Consider the following 16,196-nt stretch of genomic DNA (forward strand, 5'->3'; position numbering starts at 1 on the left):
TTCTTGTGAGATATATTTCTTGTGAAAAGGTTTTGCTTACACATTATTTTGAGTAAAATTCCTTCCAGATGTGATTTCAGAAACAACAGCGCATTTTTTTTGCAGAGATTTTTCCGAATGAATTGGGAGTTACTGAGAAAAAGTTTGCTGCTTTTGTTGGAGTGAAAACACATAAAATGTTGGTAGCTGTTTGCATAATGTTTAAGGTTGGAATAAAGCTTGGGTGATTGTATAAAAGTCGTTGGCTGTCCAGTGCACATTCCGCCAGGCAAGCAGCATCTGCTGTCCTTTCTGGTGACATTGAAGCAATTGTCATGAAATTGTTCTCTCCCATCAGCATTTATTCCATTCACACTGAACAATTAAGAGATTTTAATCATTTTGTTGGCATTCAGTGTACTTCCATTCTTTTTTAAAAATATTTATTTATTTTTATTGCAAAGTCAGATATGCACAGAGGAGGCGAGACAGAGAGGAAGATCTTCTGCCCAATGATTCACTCCCCAAGTGACCACAATGGCCGTTGCTGTACCAATCCGAAGCCAGCAGCCAGGAGCTTCTTCTGGGTCTCCCACGCAGGTGCAGGCTTCCAAGGCTTTGGGCCGTCCTCGACTGCTTTCCTAGGCCACAAGCAGGGAGTTTGATGAGAACCGGGGCTGTCGAGACATGAACTGGAGCCCACAAGCGACCTGGCGCATGCAAGATGAGGACTTTATCTGCTAGGCTACTGCGCCAGGCCCAATAACTGACTTTGAAATATGAAAATAAAAACTGTGAGATGAGCATTAAGTCTAATGACTAAAGGCATCCATGTCCTGGGGCTGGCATTGTGGAAGCGCACATTAAGTTGCTACTTGCAAGGCTGGCCTCTCATAACAAAGTGTTGGTTCATAGCCCAGCTGCTCTACTTTGAAGCCAGATGCCCTCTAATGCCCCTAAGGCAGCATTCAATGGCCCCAGTGCTTGGGCCTCTGCCCATCCAAATGAAAGACCCAAATGGAGTTTCTGGCTCTCAGTGTTTGGCCCAAGCATTTAAAAAGTGAACCAGCATATGGAAGATATTTTCTCTCTGATTTCAAATAAATGTGTCTTGAGAGAAAAACGAAATAAGATACTCATGTCCCACAAAGAGGATGTGGGTGAATTACCCAGCTCCAGCTCCTGCTCCAACTTTGTGCTAACACAGATCCAGGGATGTTCAAGTGATCAGGGCCTTGCAGTTCCTTGGGAGGTCTGGATGTGTCTCCAGCTCTGCTTACAGACAGCGAGCCAGCTCATGAGGGCTGTCTGCCTCTGTTTCTCTGTCCCACTTTTCTGTCAAGTTTTTTTTTTTTTTTTTAAGAAAGAAAAGGAAAAAAAAAAACCCTTGAAATTACAGGATATCTTAATGGAAAAATCATAAGTCTAAAGAAAAGACTAATACATTTTATTAAATCAAAATACAAAACAGATGCAGTAACAGCTAGTAGAACCAAGTTAACCATCCAGGCAGTAGCATGGATAAAACCGGAATGCATTATCCTAAGTGCAAAAAAGCCAGTTGAAAAGACTGCACAGTATGTGACTGCATTTATAGGAAGGGTCCAAAATCAACAAATCTGTGGAGACAGAACATAGATAAGGGAGAGAGAGAACAGGGCGTGACTACTATTAAGTTGGGGTTTGGTTGGGTGTTGCTAAACATGCTCTAAAGTTAGATCACAGTGATGCTTGGACAACTCTATGAACATATCTAAAACCCACTGATTTGCATACTTTATGGTATGTGAATCACATTGCAATAAAACTTTTTATTTTTTAGAAAGCAAACCACACACTGGGAGAAGATACATACAGTGAATACTATGAATAGAATATATAAAAGAATTGTTATAGAACAGTAAATGTGACGAATCCCTCAATATTAACATGTGGAAAAAATATTTAAAAATATGAAAAAATGCAATAATCATTATGTAAACATGCTCAAACTCGTCAGCAATGTGAGAAAAGAAAAGTAAGACAAGAAGTTACCATCGGGCCCGGCACAGTAGCCTAGTGGCTGAAAGCCCTCACCTTACAAGCACTGGGATCCCATGTGAGTACCAGTTTATGTCCCGGGTGCTCCACTTCCCATCCAGCTCTCTGAAGGCGGTGGAGGATGACCCAGAGCTCTGGGTCCCTGCACTTGCATGGGAGGCCTGGAACAGGCTTCTGGCTCCTGGCTTTGGATCAGCTCAGCTCTGTTCGTTGCAGCCACTGGGGGACAAACCAGTGGATGGAGGATCTTTTCTGTCTCCTCTCTGTGAATCTGCCTTTCCAGTAAAAATAAATAAATATTTCAAAAACAAAAAAGTTATCATCACATCCATTAATCTGGGGAAAAAAAGCTTTTCATTACCTAGTGTTGCCAACATATGGAAAAATGAGAACTCCTACTTTTGGTGGGAATATCAATTGATGGAACCATTTTAGACATAAACTTAGTAGTACTTGCTAAAACAGAAGATACACACATATCCCAATAACCAGAAATTCCATTTCTACAAAGTTCTCACATGAGAATATGTGAGGTAAGGCCAAAGATATTTATAATCCATTGTGTGTAATAGTGAAGTGTGTGTTGCGGGGGGTTGTCTAAGATCCATCAAGAGCAGATCAAACGTGGAATAATCATACAATGTAATATTCAACAATTATGACTAGGGGTAAATTTCAGACATGTAATATTCATTGTGCTACAAAAGAATGTGATATCACTAATGGCCATTGAAATAATAATGGACATTTAAATAGAATAATAGTATGTCTATTGCAGCAAAATTGTAAAAATATGAGAGAATGACACTGCGAAAGTGAACTGGATGAGGGAGTCTTTATGTGCAACGCTAAGGTTTGATGCAAATATGGCTTGTGGGGACTTGCTACAGAGGGGTTTGTTATATTTGTCTTTGTTCCTATCCGCATGTTTATATTTTTTCAAACAAACATACAGTGCATTCAGATTACTGCAAAAAAATGTAAAAATAGTTCCACAGAAAATGAGACAACCATCAACTATCTTTTTGCTTATCAGATTGACTCATCTAAAATAGCAACCAATGTGAAGAAATGAGCACTCTAGTATCTGCCCAATGGACCATCAATGGATAGTAAATCTTGCTGGAGAGTGGTTTGACAAAATATGTAGTGCAGGTTCTCAAAATCATCTCAAGTATATCTTGAGTGTGGAGTTTGTTAGGGTTATAGTACTCTGTGCCTTAATTTTTACCCTGCAAAAATTACTTAACAGTAGTTTGATGCAGGTAGAAGAGAGAGTGGTTTGTAGTTCACAATAACTATAAGAACCAGGGTCCTAATGAAGGCGCCTCTGGCCTTCATTCCCTGGTTTCCTGGTGCAGCCACTGTGTATGCATTGAAAGCAGCGGGCCCGGCGGCATGGCCTAGCGGCTAAAGTCCTCGCCTTGAACACACCGGGATCCCATATGGGCACCGGTTCTAATCCCGGAAGCTCCACTTCCCATCCAGCTCCCTGCTTGTGGCCTGGGAAAGCAGTCGAGGACAGCCCAAAGTTTTGGGACCCTGCACCCGCGTGGGAGACCTGGAAGAGGTTCCTGGTTCCCGGCATCGGATCGGCGCAGCAATAAAATCTTTAAAAAAAAAAAAAAAAAAAAAGAAAGCAGCAAGATGGTAGACGGCACGAAGAAGGAGCCAAGCCAAGAAGTCCTGGCTTTCTCTTAAGGAAGATTACTGGAAGTTTCCATAGGGTACATTTGCTTTCATCTGTTATGCAGGACCTAATTAAATGACAATGACCAGGGCTGGTCAGAGGGAATATTTTTTTTTTTTTTAAGATTTTTATTTATTTTTATTGCAAAGTCAGATATACAGAGAGGAGGAGAGACAAAGAGGAAGATCTTCCATCCGATGATTCACTCCCCAAGTGACCGCAATGGCCGGTGCTGCGTCAATCCGAAGCCAGGAGCCAGGAACCCCTTCCAGGTAACACGTGGGTGCAGGGTCCCAAGGCTTTGGGCTGTCCTCGACTGTTTTCCCAGGCCACAAGCAGGGAGCTGGATGGGAAACAGGGCTGCTGGGATTAGAACCAGCTTCCACATGGGATCCCTGTGCATTCAAGGAGAGGATTTTAGTCACTAGGCCACTGCAACCGGCCCAGAAAGGAATTTAAGAAATGTAGTTTTTTATGCCAGACAGTTAAATATTGAACAAATTTTGTTTGCTTTTCTTTTGGTAAAACAAAACAGGAGAGAGTGAATATTAGGAGACAAATAGCAGTATTTACTATGAGTATGTAAAAAAATATATATACAGTAATTGTATTTTGGCCTGGTCTTTCACGAGCCATGCAACAGGGGCTGCTACTGTAGTCAGTACAGCTCCAGCTGTAGTGAGATTTGGTGAATCTCAGCTCACAGTTCACTCCTACTACAGAACTGCCGTTGGCCTATAGTTACCACTTTACAAAGGAATGCCTGGCAGTTATGGCCAGTCTGGAAAAGAGGGAAGAGAGCCAAGGACTTCCTGACAAAGGCAGGAAAGGCCAGCTCTTGCTGTACCGGGGACAACTCTGTAGACCAGCTCTCACACCAGTCTGCTACAAGATCAGATTGAATTCCGGTTATCACCACGTTCTCTACTCGCTCCTTGACAAACCATAATCACTTCTGCTGTGTTTTCTTCTCCTTTTCTATTCCTGTCTCACTTCCTGTCATGCTATTCCTGGGAGTACAAGCTCAATAAACCAGGTATACCAAGATCCCCTCCTTAGATTCAATATCTAGGGAACTTGACCCCAAGATAAGTCCTTGTCTACAGGGTAGCAGGGACAAAAATTAAGTTTCTGTTCTGTCCAGCAACCTTAGTCTAACATAATAATTTGGTCAATGTCCTTATTTTTGAGTGTGTGTATGTGTGTGTGTGTGTGTGGTTTAAGGATTGATTTATTTTTATTAGGAAGATTTACAGAGAGAAGGAGAGACAGAGAAAAATCTTCTATCTGCTGGCTCACTCCCCAGTGGCCAAGAAAGCTAGAGCTGGGACAATCAGAAGCCAAGATCCAGGAGCTTCTTCTGGGTCTCCCAGGTGGGCATGCAGGGTCCCAAGGCTTTGGGATGTCCTCTACTGCTTTCCCAGGCCACAGGTAGGGAGCTAAAGGGGAAATGGAACTGCAGGGACATGAACCAACATCCATATGGAATGCTGGTGCTTGAAAGTGAGGATCAGCTTGTTGAGCCACAGCACTGACCACCACCACCCACCCCCTGCTCAATCTCTTTACTTATTTTTTGGTATTTAAAAAAATATATTTATTTATTTTTATTGGAAAGCTAGATTTTTAAAATCACTCCCCAGGTGGCTGCAATGGCCAGAGCTGAGCCTATCTGAAGCCAGGAGCCTCCTATGGGTCTCCCATGTGGGTGTAGACACACAAAGCTCTGTGCTATCTTCGACTGCTTTCCCAGGCCACAAGCAGGGAGCTGGATGGGAAGCAGAGCATCAGAAACACGAACCAGCGCCCATATGGGATCCTGACACCCATATGGGATCTCGGTGTGTGCAAGGTGAGGACTTTAGCAACTAGGCTACTGTGCCAGGCCCTTTTGTTTTCTAAGATTTTATTTATTTTTTATTGGAAAGTCAGATTTGCAGAGAGAAGGAGATACAGAGAGAAAGAGCTTCTGTCCATTGGTTCACTCCCCAAGTGGTCACAATAACTGGAGCTGAGACAATTTGAAGCTAGGAGCCAGGAGCTCCCTCCAGGTATCCCACGTGGTGCACATGGGTGCAGGATCCCAAGATCCTGAGCTATCCTCCATTGTCCTCCTGGCCAAACTCTTTACTTAATTTTTTTTGATATTTAAATAAACGAATAAGCAAACAAATTAATTTATTGATATTTAAATAAATAAATAAAATAAATGAACAAGCTTATTTATTTATTTAGATTGGAATGGAAGATTTACAGAGAAGGCAATACAGACATGAAGATCTTCTATCTGCTGTTTCACTCCCCAGGTGGCCCCAACAGCCAGAGCTGAGCCAATCAGAAGCCTGGGCAGAAGTTTCTTCTGGGTCTCCCACATGGAAGCAGGGTCCCAAGGCTTTGGGCCATCCTCAACTGCTTCCCCAGGCCACAGGCAGGGAGCTGGATGGGAAGTGGAGCTGCCCAGACAGAAACCCGCATACATATGGGATCCCAGCACACGGAAGGCCACTGAGCCATCGATCAGGCCCAGTCAATCAGACAATACCTAATCTGTGGTAGATAGGCTCCCTTATTGATCTACATGATTCATTCCTATGCTTGATGACTGTGAGCTTTGCTAATGGAGTGTTAGTGAATGTATCATGAGCAGAAGCTTTAAATAAACCTGTGTTTTTGGCTTGCCTCTTGTAATCCCGTCCTCTATCATGAAAAAGACATGTTACAGTAGCTGCTGGTTCTAGGAAGAGGAAACGTTGCGTTTTGGAGTTCTCTGTTAAGATAGAAACATGACTAAAGAGTCTTTGAGAAATAAACCTTCATATTCTTAGGGTTTTGCTGTTGTCCTTTTCTCAAAGAGCATCTAGTTGAGCAAGTGGAATTGAAGGTATGTCTGTCTCCTGCTTATTCCTACAGCTGATAACATCCATGCTTTCTTGGTTTTAGCTGGCTCTAATGACTTAGCCTTTTGTCAGATTTTGTTGCCCCTGTGGACACCTCTGAGTCCTGTCCTGCCACCTCTGTCCCTCTCCTTGTTGACCAATCCACCCAGTAGCCCCTGCTGCCTCTCGCCTCTCAGCTAGCATTTGCTCTACTGCAAGATCATGGGCATTATAGAAGCCTGGTGCAGGCTTTTCCCCTGCTTGGCCACTCTGTGCTCTCCACTGGGTTCAGTTAAGGCCATCTGTGGTGACCTCCTTCCAGATCCCAAATATGGAATGGAACAAGAGCTTCCTGCTCTTGAAGTCCAGTTGAATTCTTAAGCTGCCTCTCTTTCTCCAGGGTTCATCTAGAATAGAATAGGGGCCTCTATTTCCCATAGCTTTTCTCTGCTACCTCTCCTTCCCTTTCTTCTCTATAGCATCCTCAGACCAAAGTCCAGATTTTGAAAGCACACTATGGAACAAGCATTCAATCTGGGAGTTCTTTTGATGTCCAATGGGAGCTAAAAAGAATTTAGAGAATTATGTCATACGTGACAGTGTCTTGTTTTGGAGCTTACTGATTTGCAACCAAATCTCGTTTTGAATATCCATAACTGGGGGGAAAATCCACTTTGCTTATCTCCTACAATACATGAAATCTCCCCCACTACCCCAGGAGAAGGGACAAAATGTGGCCAGCATGGAGACATGTTACACATATCACTTTCAAGGAAAATTTTATTGCTCATTGCAGGGAGTGTTGGCAGCAGACAGCATGTAGTTGTCAGCTCCTGTAGGATCTGCCTCAGCTACAGGTGCCTCTCCCAGGTCAAGTCCTTTCCATGGCAGCCCACAGACAATGGGCAATTTTTGCTCAAAATTTCCTTGCTCACTTGGCCAAGGCTTTCTTGGGCCTGCATCATAGTTTAGAAACCCCCAAATTCCTCTCCCCAATTTGGCTTCTTCTTCATTTTTTTCCTTAACCCAAACTTCATCTGGGCCTCTGATTTCAGAGAACACAACCTGTGGCCTAGATACTTTGAGTTGAACATAAAGCTCCATAAACATAAAGCTTCTTTACATAGAATGAAATATTATTCAGCCCTAAAGAGGAAGGAGAGTCTGACAGTTTATGGAGAAATTCCCCTAAGTTGAACAAGGTTTGAAAAATAAGCACTCTTATATTTCCTAGTGGAAGTTGAGACTGGCTTAGATTCTATGGAGCGTTATTTGGCAACTAGGGTAAAACCATGAAAATATACATGGAGGATCTCTTGATCTACAAAGTCCCACTTCTGGGAATTTATCTCATAGAATGTATCATGTGTATGGGACATAGCATGTATGAGTATATGTTAGACACTTCTAGCAATTCATCAATATCTACCTTCCTTTTCTTCCTTATTAAAAAAAATCCATGGTTTTAGGGGTGACCATTGTGGCATAGCAGATTGAATGGTAGCTTGGGCCAACTACCATATTGGAGTGTTAGTTCAAGTCCCATCTACTTCATTTCCTATCTAGCTTCCTATTAATGCCCCTAGATAGAAGCAGGTGTTGGTGCTTATCTGAGTCTCTGAGACCCAGATGGAATTCCTGGCTGGCATGGCTTGGCTCAACTCTGGCTACAGTGGGCATTTTGGGAATAAATCAATAGAAGGCCCATGTGAGTGCAGGGTCCTAAGGCTTGAGCCATTTCCACTGCTTTCTCAAGTGCATTAGCAGGGAACTGGAACAACCAAACAAGTGCTTATATGGGATGTTAGTGGGTGGCATTGCAGGTGGCAGCTTAACTTGTTTTGCCACAGTTGCAGTTCTCAAGCAATTTGAATATGAGATACTCAACTGGTAATCCATTCTGTTTCCCCTAGTGTTACTTATATCCATTAAAATCTGAAAAGCTGAGGCAAAGCCCTTGAAAAGATCATCTGATGAGGGTTTATGTTAAGAATGGGGGTGTGCATCTGCGCTAGAAATTAAGACACCACTTAGGGGATTGGGGCACCAGTGTCACACACCAGAATGCCTGGGTTTGAGTACCAGCTCCACTCCCTCTTTTCCCTAGTCCAGCTTTCCACTACTGAGCATCCTGGGAGGCAGACCTGGATCCTCTTTAGGGCTGAAACTCAAGTCCTCAGGGTTCCTGCCAATAACATGGGAGACCTGCACTGAGTGCCCAGCGTCCAGATCTGGCACCTCCTGGCTGATGGGAACCTTTGTGGAGCCCAGGGGAAAGCAGCTTTGTCTATATCTGTCTGTCTATCTTTCAACTAAGAATTAAAATAAAGGGCCTGGCACCATGGCTTAGTGGCTAAATCCTTGCCTTACAAGTACTGGCATCCCATATGGATGCCAGTTTGTGTCCCAGATGCTCCACTTCCCAGCCAGCTCTCTGCTTATGGCCTGGAAAAGCAACAGAGGATGGCCCAAAGCCTTGGTGCCCTGCACCCATGTGGGAGACCTGGAAGAAACTCCTGGCTCCTGGCTTTGAGTTACTCAGTTCCAGCTGTTGTGGCCACTTGAGGAATGAAACAACAGTTGGAAGATCTTTCTTCCTGTCTCTCCCTCTCTCCGTAAATCCTCCTTTTCAAAATAAATAAGTAAATCAACAAATCTTCAAAACATTAAAATTATAAGTTAATTTTAAAAAATGGGCTCTGGGAGCCCGGCACAGTGGTCTAGTGGTCTAGTGGCTAAAATCCTCACTTTGAACGAGCCGGGATCCTATATGGGCGCTGGTTCTAATCCCAGCAGCCCCGCTTCCCATCCAGCTCCCTGTTTGTGGCCTGGGAAAGAAGTTGAGGATGGCCCAAAGCCTTGGGACCCTGTACCCACGTGGGAGACCTGAAGGGGGTTCCTGGCTCCTGGCTTCGGATCAGTGCAGCATCGGTCGTTGCGACCCCTTGGGGAGTGAATCATCGGATGGAAGATCTACTCCCTGTCTCTCCTCCTCTCTCTATACCTGCTTTTGCAATAAAAATAAAATAAATCTTTTTTAAAAAATGGGCTCTACATCCACCAGGCAGTGTAGTTTAAACTTTTTTTTAACTGAAAGGCAGATTTTTAATCCAGCTCTCTGTTAATAGTCTAGAAAAGGCATCAGAATATGATCCAAGAATTTGGAACCCTGCAACCCATGTGAGAGACCCAGATGAAACTCCTGGCTTTAGCCAGGCTCAGCACTATCCATTGCAGATATCTGGAGAGTGAAACAGTAAGTAGTAGGACTCTATGTGTCTCTCTCTTCCTTTCTCTCTGTAACCTTGACTTTCCAAATAAAAAATGATTTTTTTTTTAATTTATTTTATTTTTATTACAAAGTCAGATATATTGAGAGGAGGAGAGATAGAGAGGAAGTGGAGCCGCCGGGATTAGAACCAGGGGCCATATGGGATCAAGGCGGGGACCTTAGCCACTAGGCCACGCCGCCAAGCCCTAAAAAATGATTTTTTTTAAAATTCTGTAACTGGGCCTGGGCCTGGGGATAGGCTAGGAAGGGCCTGAAAGGACTGGCACCTGACAGAGCATGTGAGAGCCAGGGCTGGATGCAGGCCAGGCCAAGGGCTCCCAGAGCTAGCCCGCTGGGACTTCCTGGGCCAGGCTGCAGCATCCGCTACGAGGAGTAGGGGTAACCAATGGTTTTTGGCATCAGCAAGCCACCTGTCCTTTGCTCTCATGCTGGCCTTAGATACATGAAGATCTTCCAACTTAGGGTCCAGCACCCATGAATATGTGGCCTGGACTTAGTGTACACATGCATGATTTGACCATATATGCTGCTAACTCCTGTGCAAAGAAGCCAAATACTTCCAAGAGTAATGAGGAAAATGTGGTGGCACTGCAGAAATTCTTCAGCTTGTGAGAGGAATCCATTAGATGAGACAGAGCATTCCAAACTGGCATAAGCAAGACCTACATCCCTACTCAGCAGGAAGCAACTACAGAAAATTGATAAATCTATGCCCTTCAGCAACCTTTAGATTAAGGGTTAGAAATCTGTGAAGTGGGACAGGTAGGTAGCTAGCTAGCTTAGGGTGAGCCGCTAAAAGCCACACTCCTGCTCCTCGTAAATTGCACTTGCCTATCAATCCAGTGACCCTTCTTCCAGCACCTAGGGCACCCGGGGCCATACCAGGAAACCACTGTCCTTCCCAAGATCCCATGAAGAGTGACAAAACAAAGGGGTGCTCTCTATCATCCTGGAGACACAAGATGAAATAAACACAGACTTCTCTTCCACTCCTCCCCTCCTGACCCACTCCAACTCTGAACATATGCCCTGTCTATCTGTGATCTCCTCGCCTTTTAAATGAACTTTAAAAAGTTCTGTGTGCTAAAGAGGAGAAATAAATAGGTGGTCACAAAAGGGAACTGGATTCATATGCCTACAACTGCTTCCTCCCCAAACATCACTAAAATAAAGGTAAATTTGTGACAGGGTACAACCAAGTGATAACACCCCACAGAAGTGGGCAGAAGTGACTCCATTTTGGTACAGTTTCTTAGCAACTCTTGTCATTTCTAGTATGTGTTTCCATTAAGTGTTCTTTGGCTAAGTTCTGAGCATAGCTAACCACAGCTATCTGCTTTTGTAAACATGCTTGTTAGCTGATTGGCTTAAGGTGTGGTTTGAACTTAAGTTGGTGCTTTGTATTGTGCTCCACTTAAGTTGATTGGATAGTTTGTACTGTCTGCCACCTAAATTGACTGGATGATTCCACCTTAGTTGATTGGATGACTTGCACACCACCCAGAATGTGATATGCTAAAAAATCACCTGACTATTCACCAATACAAGTTTAAAAACCCCAGGCTTTGGGCCATGCAGCATGTTGGCTCCTAGAATGTGCCAGCAGCTGCAGTCACCGAGCTTTGCTAATACAGATTCTTGGGGGAAAAACAAAAGGATTCTTGGGCTTGCTATGATGGTCCATTGGCTAATCCTCTATTTCCGAGCACCGGGATCCTATATGGGCTCAGGTTCCTGTTCCAGCCGCTTCACTTTCTATCCAGCTCACTGCTTGTTGCCTTGGAAAACAGTAGACGACAGCCCCAGGTCTTCTGTCCCTACACCTGCATGGGAGACCTGGAAGAAGCTCCTGGATCTTGGCATCTGATTGGTTCAGCTCTGGTTGTTGTTGCCATTTGGGAAGTGAACGAGCAAATGAAAGATTTTTCTGTTTCTCCTGTTCTACATAGGCCTGCCTTCCCGATAAAAATAAAAAATTTGGGGGAAAAAAAGACTCCTCACATTCTACGCTTGTGCCCAATGTGATCCCTCTTAATTCCATACCAGATTGGGGGCTGGGAATGAATGGACAAATTCTACAAGGTCAAAAAGAATAGTCATTGAAACAAGACCCAGCTAGTGATGTCATGAACAAATATTTTAGACATTCTCCCTCTGACAATTTTACACTTAGAAAAAAACGGCAAAAATCATGACTGCCTATTCCTTTTTTTTCTTTTTCTATTCATTTATTCATTAATTACATTGTATTACATGACACAATTTCATAGGTACTGGGATTCTCCCCCCTTCACCCCCAACCCTTCCCCCATGGTGAATTCCTTCACCTTGATGCATAACCACAGCTCAAGTTCCGTTGGGATTCCCTAATTACGAGTTCACACCATACACAGTCCAGCATCCCACTTGTCCAGTCAAGTTCAACGGCCTCTTAGGGAGGCCCTCTCAGGTTTGAAGAGCCAGCAGAGCATGACTGCCTATTCTTAAGAAATTGAGGGGAGACATTTGAAACCCCAGAATAAAAGGAGAACCTTGTATAGGATATACAGGATGGAAATTTATCCCATATGCCACACCTAGGAAATGAAATTCCATTGCACTAAATACCTAATTAATCTACAATGATTGAAATAGCAGACAGTTTTATGGGCCTATATAGTTACAGTTTAACATTGGGAACTAGTAGATTCCATGATTTTATGGGCCTAAATGTGTGGTTAAAACCAGGGATTTTATTGCCTTGTAGGAAGCTAGCCAGCCCTGAGTCTTACCCAGTCATTTGTCCTTGGAATTCCTTTAACTTTGACTCTTAAGTTTATTTGCCTGAGTACACACACACACACACACACACACACACCCTACAGGCACTGTTTTTCAAGCTTGTGCAAACCAGCTTCTTTGGTTTGTCCATTGGCTCCTTCTTTAAATGACTCAAAAAAGTTTTTGATAGCTGCTCACAATCTTTCGTCTTTGGCATTTGCTTTAACATTGCTTTCAGTTTCCTTAGTTCTGCCAAGGAGATAGGCGTGAGCTAACAGCTTGTGCTGCAGTCCTCCAGAAAGAGGTGGGTGACTTTGAGGTCAGAGGCTGAAAGCTAGTGCTTGGGCACATTTTTAAAGTCCTCCCACTTGGATAGAAAACTAGAGTTTGGCAACTGGAAAGATTAGACTCTGACTCTGGATACAGGGAGCTCAGGCAAAGCGGGGGGTGGGGTGCCTCTGGAGCAAAATGCTGGGGATCGAAGTCTGCATTCTGAGCCCAGACCCTAGCCCCGAAATGCCAGGACAATTCCACCTATATTCACTGTCCACTGCCTTTCCTGAGCAAAATAGGAAGAGCCTTATCTAGAGACACTGAGTAACCCAGAGACAAATGCTTATGAACTGAAGTTTAGTGTTTTATTCCAAGCAAACTGCCAGACCTTAACCATCCCATTATTGTAAGAGGACAGTCAATAAATTATACCTGCAACCCAAAGCTGTAGTTCCTATGCACACACAGCAGCCACGACTCACCAGGCAGTGGAGAAAGGCTGTTAGCTTCAACATGAGAGACATCAACCAGGAGAAAAAGCAACTTGAGGAACTGAGGTCAATGACATGGAGTGGGGGGGGGGGGGGGGGAGACATAAAAATGGTCCCAGTTCCATCCACTTCCCATTCAACTTCCTGCTAATATGGCTCCTAGGAGGCAGATTGTGGTGATGGCTCAAGTGACTGAATCTTTGCCATTCATGTGGGAGACCAGCTTCCCCCCACGGCTATCATCTCTGGGGTAAAATACAATAAATACAAACATGATCATTAAAGTATCTGTTCTAATTAACATTCCCAGAGACAAGAGAAGATTTTGTATCTACAAAGCAAGATTAGAATGCTCTGTGCAGGGCCTAGCAGCTAAAGTCCTCACCTTGCTTGTGCCGACATACCATATGGGAACTGGTTCGAATCCCAGCAGCCCCGCTTCCCATCCAGCTCCCTACCTGTGGCCTGGGAAAGCAGTTGAGGATGTCCCAGAGCTTTGGGACCCTGCACCTGTGTGGGAGACCTGGAAGAGACTCCTGACTCCTGGCTTCAGATCAGCTCAGCACCGGCCGTTGTACTTGAGTCCCTGTACTCAAGACGGAGATCTGGATGGAGTGTCTGGCTCCTGGCTTTAGTCTGACACTGATCTGACTGTTGTAAACCAGCAGATGGAAGAGCCCTCCTCTGTCTTGCTCTCTCTCTCTTGTTCTGCCTTTCAGGTAAATGAATAAATATTTTGGGTTCCTTTGCTGTGACTCCTCCTGCAAGACCTAGCATCCCTGTCCTGGCAATTCCACTTCCCGTCCAGCTCCCTGCTTGTGGCCTGGGAAAGCAGTCGAGGATGGCGCAAAACCTTAGGACCCTGCAGCCATGTAGGAGAACTGGAGGAGGCTCCTGGTTTCTGGCTTCGGTTCAGCTCAGCCCCAGCCATTGCAGCCACTTGGGGAGTGAACCAATGGATGGAAGATCTTTCTCCCTGTCTCTCCTCTCTGTATATCGGCCTTTCCTATAAAAACATAAATCTTTTTTTTTTATTTTTTAAAGATTTATTTTTATTTTTATTACAAAGTCAGATATACAGAGAGGAGGAGAGATAGAGAGGAAGATCTTCTGTCTGATGATTCACTCCACAAGCGGCCACAACAGTTGGAACTGAGCCGATCCAAAGCCAGGAGGCAGGAACTTCTTCTAGGTCTCCCACGTGGGTGCAGGGTCCCAAGGCTTTGGGCCATCCTCGACTATTTTCCCAGGCCACAAGCAGGAAGTTGGATGGGAAGTGGAGCTGCCGGGATTAGAACCAGCACCCATATGGGATCCTGGTGCATACAAGGTGAGGACTTTTAGCTGCTAGGCCACTGTGCTGGGCCCAAAGACCTGTTTCTTCTCAGAGGCCATTTCAATGTCCTCTAGTGCTCTAGCTATGCCAGGATCATGAGTCTTGCTCTGGATCAAGTTATCACTGTGCTCCATTAAATGGTCTCTTTTGTTGGGCACCCTAGAAGTAGAACCTGAGATCCTGGATGTAGCTGTTCCTAATTTCTTGAGGGTGTGATCGCAGGAAAAATTTCTAAGGGAATGAGGAGGGCAGGATAGGGCCTGGGGAAGGAGCTAAGTAGGTGAAGTAGAAGAACCCATTATTGAATTTGAACTGTAATACTACATCAAGGTGGAGGAATCCACCAGGGGGGAGGGGCGTGGGGGGGGGATTCCCAGAGCCTATGAAACTGTCACATAATGCAAAATAATTAATAAAAAAAATATAATAAACAGTTTCATTGGGAAAAAAAAAAGAACCCATGGATTTCAAGTTCAGTCTGGTCCACAGAGTTCCATGTCTGAACCATATTCCTAACCACTCCCCAGGGAGGCAAAGGGCTGTGCTTTGTTGCCCCCTGGAGGAAATAATCATTCAGGAAAGGTGACTTCCTCTGTAGAAGGTAACTCTTAAAAAAGATGCAGTCCTTAGTCTTGACAACACTCAGATGAACTGGGAAGGACTGGCCAGCAAAATGGACCTAGTTGGGACTCTAACGTGTCGGCGCTAATGAACTCGCCTGCTGGGTCATTTACCTGCCCTGTGACAGGGGAAGTAAGACCTTTAAAAAAAAATTAATTGTATATACTTAAGATTTATAGTGTGATATTTTGATATCAGTGTAAATGTTGAACTGATTACGATAATCAAGCAAAATAACATAGTCATCACTTTATGTAGTTGCCCTTTTTTAAAATAAAACTTTATATTTATTGAAAAGTTGGATTTACAGAGAGAAGGAGAGACAGATCTTCCATCCACGGTTCATTCCCCAAGTGGCTGCAACGGCCAGAGCTGAGCCAATCCAAAGCCAAGATCCAGGAGCTTCTCTCATGTCTCCTATGCGGGTGCAGGTTCCCAAGGCATTGAGCCATCCTCCACTGCTTTCCCAGGCCACAACCAGCAAGCTGGAAGGGAAGTGGAACAGATGGGACATGAACTAGCACTCATATGGAATGCCAGCACTTACAGGTAGAGAATTAGCCAAGGCAGCCATTGCACCAATCTCCTAAGACACATATTAGGACAATCATTTCAAATATAACATTATTAACTAAGGTCCTCACATTGCATATCCCCCTTATCTGTGGGTATATCTTCAAGATCCCCAGAGAATGCCCAAAGTGTGGATAGTGCCAAACTCTACAAATAAACATACCATGTTTTTTTTATATCTATGAGAATTTTTATTTTACAAATCAGAACAGATTAACACCAATAATGTAGAACAATTACAACAACATATGTAATAATCATTTTG

The sequence above is a fragment of the Ochotona princeps genome, chromosome 22, assembly GCF_030435755.1.
Source record: "Ochotona princeps isolate mOchPri1 chromosome 22, mOchPri1.hap1, whole genome shotgun sequence".
Taxonomy (NCBI): Eukaryota; Metazoa; Chordata; class Mammalia; order Lagomorpha; family Ochotonidae; genus Ochotona; species Ochotona princeps.